Consider the following 6,000-nt stretch of genomic DNA (forward strand, 5'->3'; position numbering starts at 1 on the left):
GAAAGTTATTTTAGTGTTTTCAAAATAATTAAGAAAATTTAGGGAAACTCATTGGATATATTTATTCCATATTTATGAGTTTCAACACATGGTCATGTTCAAAATATTGGGCAAACCCCTCCAAAACCATTCGTGTCTATTTCAAGCTTTTGGAATATTTCTATAAGAAATATTCTCAATAAATTACAGTAAAATTCTAGCATGTCATCTATGATATTCTTGATAATCTTGCCAAGTTTCATTTAAATCCAAGTTGATTTGACTCCCCTAAACACTCTAAAACCCTATCTGTCCAGAATCAAATTTGAGCAACTCTACATTATGAGGTGTCTCCAATTGTGCTCAAATTTGGTGGAAATGTTCCAGTACTCCAATGAGGCATCCACACCAAGTGTTACACCAAGGAGAATAGAGGAACTTGTCCTAAAACCCTCAAAACCCTCCCTGTTGATTTCTGACTTTGACAAACTTTACATTATAAAGTTTGTCCAATTGACCTAAAACTTTTTGTGCATGCCTTAATGCTCAAATAATACCCCTACACCAAATATTGGATTTGTGGGAATTTATTTGAATAGGGTTCTAAGAAGAAACCCATTTCTGCCCCTTTCTAGGGTTTTTCAAGTCTACATTGGAAAACTTCTCCAGCAAATTCCAAATTTGGTGTGCAAGCCTATTTTCATCTATTATTTGATCCTGTTAAGTTTCATATCCATTGGAATTCATCTGATAGCCTAAACACATATCAAACACCTTGTGTGCACTCACTAATTTGACTTCTATTGCCCCTTCTACTTTTACCCTTGATCTCAACTTTCTACCACAGCCTCACATAGTTACATTTCACCTCCAGTAACATTCCCATGGCCACTGGTCAATTATTGGAGAAGGTCCCTTTGTAACTTTCTCTCATTTTCACCCTTGGCAGCACTGTTTTACCTCTCTTTCCATTCTTCTGCTTAAGCTATCACCCCCAACTCTTTCCAGAACATCTATTATATGCCAAGGCGTCATTTAGAGCAAAGTTATGGCATACTCATGTGGAGAAAATGAGCAGCACCTCCTCAAGTTCATTTCTGGCTGAAATGTGGCTTTGTACAACAAGTACTAGCTACACTTGTTTTCTTGAGCTGCAACTTTGCAGACTTGTAGTCCTTCTATAAACAAGAGTGCGAGACATGTTTTTATTCCAGTATCTCTCAAGTTAGTGCCCTATCTACCCACCTTAAGCTTGTTGTTGCAAACTTAACATCAGTCAAACCCATCTTTAACCAGCCTCAAATGATTCCAAACTCCAGAGTCACTCTCCTGCGTGTGTGATTTGAGTGTTGGACAGGTTTTGCTGGCCATTTGGACCCTGTAGACACAGGTGCCCGTGGTGACCACCACTCCAGCATGCAATATTGGTGCTCTGCACCCTCTTCTCCTTCTGCAGCTCGCCCCCCTCCTTGGCAGCGTGTCCCAGAGCGCCGCAATGCATCCTTGACCCCCTCCACGACGCTAGCAAGACTCCAAGGTAGCTCAGGGACGCGTGGCCGCCCTGCCCTGGGTGCACCAGAGAGCTCCAGAGAGCTCTCGAGCCCTCTCGGCTCCTCCTCTCCACTTAGAGCCTCCCGAGCCCTCAAGCTCCTCCAGAACCCTCTCCTCTCTCTCCCAGCAGCCTCGGAAGCCCCTCCTCTTCTTCCCAAGCTCTCCTTCCTCCCTCTTCTTCTGTTGCTGCCATGGCCGATGCGGCCAAGCTCGCGTCCGAGCTTGCGCAGCTCCCCTTCCCATCTAGCTACCTCCAGTAGCAACCCCCGAGCCGGCACCGCTCCTTTCCCCCTTTCCTCTCCTCCTCCCGAGCTCTCTCCCCTCCTCCATGGTCGGCTATGGCCGAAGCTCTTCCGCCCGGGAGCAGCTCCGGATCGAGCAACTAGGGATTCCCCTCTCCCCTGGGCTCTCTAGTGAGCCCTTCCCGTCGTCGCGCGCCCCCCCTCAGCGCCCCATCTCCTCCCTAGGCGTCGCACGCCCGAGGCCCGTGAAGGCCGACTGCCTCCCTCATGGCTACCCCGGTCGGTTCCGCTGCAACCCCTCCCCGCCGACATGTAGGGCCTGGTCGGGTGCACCGCGTCCGCCCGAGCTCGCCGGTGTGCCGGGCCTCGCTGGAGGTGGCCAGAGGAGCGAGAGCCGGCGCGCTCTCGAGCTCCTGCCTCTCCTCTACGTGAGCGGGAGGTGGGAGATGGAGCTGATGGGTAGGGCCCCCTCGTCAGCCTCTCTCCAATCGGGCCCCGCCCGTCATCCACAGCCAGATCGGGCCCAACTGCCTTAAGTGGAGGCGGGTTCCCTGGAGCCGTCTCCCTCTGGTCGAAGGCGCACTCCTGCAAATACGCCTCCCGCGTGGCGCCTCGCTGGTGGCCCGAGCCACTGGGCCGGCCCGAAGGCCTAATCAGCGCCCTGTGCGTTAGATAACCTGAGGCTAAACCTTTTTCCCTTTTTCTATTTGTTTCAACTTATAAATTCCATCCAAAAATCATACTAACTCCAATTTGCATGATTCAAATTCCTGCAGGTTTCTAAATTCAAGCTCTATCCACCCATGTGCTTTGCACCTTTTTCCAAGATATGTTTATGTGGTGTGTTAATAAAAATCCAAATCTGGATATTATTAATACCACCTTTCAAAAATCCTATAGGGTTCATTTCAACTCCAAATGGAGTGATTAAAATTTCCAAAACCTTCTTAAATCACTCTCCATTTTTAGAACCATGGTCAACATTTTTGTGTGACTTCTTTCTGTTGCAATAAATAAATAGCTTTGTTTGCTATTTATTCCTCATTGTAAAATCTCTAGGATAATCATTTCAACTCCAAATCCAGTGAAACCACTTCCTAAATATTTCTAAAATCATCCTCTGTTAAATGGGTGCCTCCACTCATTTTTAACAGAATGTTTTCTGTTGACCTCTTCAAAGGTCACATATCCCTCCTTTACTTCCATCTAGTCACCCCTGATGATTCAAACCCCTTGGCAAAGATTCAGTTGATGATAGACGGAGTATTCGGGGATGGAGCGGAAGACCTCGAAGACCCCGAGGACTTACGTTAGCAAGGCAAGCATGGCCTTTTGCCATGACTTAAGTATATAAAATGATGCATGCTAGAATAGCAAGTACTTTCCGATGCATGTGATCACGATGCCGGTTCATCATTGATGTGATGGTACCGGAGGCTTCTTCGAAGCACTTGCATGTTGATAATGATATTCACATGGCTCCTCGGAGCACAAACATGATGAGCTGACCCTACCATCTACGAGGATCATGCTACTGTCATGTTGGCTAGTAGAGTATAATCACTGCATTGAACTTGACCCTACCCCGTGAGGGTCATGATATTATCATGTTGACAAGTAATGTTAAGGCATATCATCTCAAGCATAATGATGAGTTAAATAAAGAGTTCACGAAAACCCCGTCGAGTGCCACTAATGCCCGAGGGTGATGATGAGTTGGTGATCACTTTTGATGAAGTGATGCACCGGTGATTTTGGTGTGAGTATGGTTTCGGAAATGGATTAGATTTATGATGTGTCGACTGTCCCAACCTTACCAATACGACCACGATACCCCTTTATGGGACGGGGCTTCGTTGATTACTCTGGTCGGTGCTAGCAAAGAGCCACATTACTAGTGGCGGGAGTGATCGGTGTCACTCTCGTGATGGGGTCGTGCCAGGTAGGACGACTATGCCATTATTATGAGTTCCAGGCACACCGTTGGTCCCTGCATGGTTGATACATTCCAGAGTCGATGCTCGTAAGACGTACAACATGCGGGCTGGGTACCAATCGAGTGGATCTCTTTGTCTAGTATCGTCAGGGGAAAGATGATGATCGGGTACTTACCTCGGGTATATGTGATATACCGCGAGTCGTGGATGACACGGAAGTATTCCGTTTCTCGTGGGTCCAGCGTACTACCTCTGCAGAGTGTAAACTATTCGAATAGCCGTGTCCACGGTCAAGGACAGTTGGGTGGTGCTGCTTAAACTACGTCCTGAGTTTCCGCATAAACCAAGTGTGTGTGCGTGGTGTTAAAAATGTGTTCTTATAATCATGATAATCACAATAATATGATCAAGTTCGGTGACTTGACATATAGGGTAAACCCGGATGGTTTAGCCCTCATCAATATCTTGAGGTTATGACAAGTCCGATGACTTGGCATATAGGGTGAACCCGGTGTGTTCAACCCTTGTCAGATATATTGATATCCGTAACCTGTTCTTAAAAGTAATTCTTTAACCTGATGCATACATGATTATTCCACCCAGATGAGTTACACTAAAGGTGCATGTTATTGTTATTCTTCACTATAAATGTTCATATCATGGACTGTTTGCGAGTACATTCAAAGTACTCATTGGCTTGCCACTGGTTATTTCATTGACCAGGTGTGAAAGGCAGGATACGGTGAAGATTAACCCGATGACGTTCTTGCGAGCTAGGATGCTTCCCAGTCAGAATGCCTGTAGGTTAAGGCTGATGGCATGGGTTCACGCTTTCAACCAATAATTCCGCTATTGGTCTAGTTTGGTGCTTTGGCCTTTAAGGCCCTATGTATGTAAGACTCGACCGAAGAGGTCATTTATTGTATCAAACGGTATGTATGGATGTAAGACTCTATTATTCAGTATCTGTGTTCAGTGAGCATTGATCCTTGGGATCACTGGGCACGGTGATCTCGACTTACCAGTCGGGGTCCCCACAGAATTCTTCAATCACTGCCACCAAGCTACAAGAGCTTTGTGTTGAACTATAACATGCAAGGGATGAACAAGTCACCCGCGAGTTATTCGCGATGCTGAAAGTCGCAGAGTCAGAACTCCGTAAAGAACATCAAGTGTTCATGGTGAATAAGACCACTAGTTTCAAGAGAAACAGCAAAGGCAAGAAGGGTAATTCCAAGAAGAGCGGCAAGCCTGTTGCCAATCCGATGAAGAAACCCAAGGGTGGACCTAAGCCTGAAATGGAGTGTTATTATTGCAAGGGACTGGGTCACTGGAAGCGCAACTGCCCCAGGTATCTGGCTGATAAGAAGGCGACCAAGGAAAAATCAGGTATATTCGATATACATGTTATTGATGTGTACGTAACCAACTCTCATAGTAGTGCCTGGGTATTCGATACCGGTTCTGTTTCTCATATTTGCAACTCGAAACAGGAACTCGGAATAAATGAAGGCTAGTGAAAGATGAAGTGACGATGCACGTGGGAAATGGTTCCAAGGTTGATGCAATCACCGTCGGCACAATTTCACTTCAGCTACCATCAGGATTAGTTATGAACTTAAGTAATTGTTATTTAGTGCAAGCGTTTAGCATGAACATTATATCTGGATCTTGTTTATTGTGAGAAGGTTACTCGTTTAAGTCAGAGAATAATGGTTGTTCTATTTCTATGAGTAATATCTTTTATGGTCATGCACCCAATGTGAGAGGATTGTTCATATTGAATTTTGATAGCGATGATACACATATACATAACATTGAGACCAAAAGAGTTAGAGTTAACAATGATAGCGCCATATTTTTGTGGCACTGCCGCTTAGGTCATATTGGTGTAAAGCGCATGAAGAAACTCCATTCCGATGGACTTTTGGAGTCACTTGACTTTGATTCACTTGACACGTGCGAACCATGCATCATGGGCAAGATGACTAAGACTCCGTTCTCCGGAACAGTGGAGCGTGCAAGTGACTTGTTGGAAATCATACATACCGATGTGTGCGGTCCAATGAGTGTGGAGGCACGCGGCTGATATCGTTATTTTCTCACCTTCATTGACGATTTGAGTAGATATGGTTATGTCTACTTGATAAAGTACAAGTCTGAAACGTTTGAGAAGTTCAAGCAATTTCAGAGTGAAGTTGAAAATCATCGTAACAAGAAGATCAAGTTCCTATAGTCTGAACGTGGGGGTGAATATCTGAGTTTCGAGTTTGGTGCTCACTTAAGACAAT

The sequence above is a fragment of the Hordeum vulgare genome, chromosome 6H (genome assembly GCF_904849725.1).
Source record: "Hordeum vulgare subsp. vulgare chromosome 6H, MorexV3_pseudomolecules_assembly, whole genome shotgun sequence".
Classification (NCBI taxonomy): Eukaryota; Viridiplantae; Streptophyta; class Magnoliopsida; order Poales; family Poaceae; genus Hordeum; species Hordeum vulgare.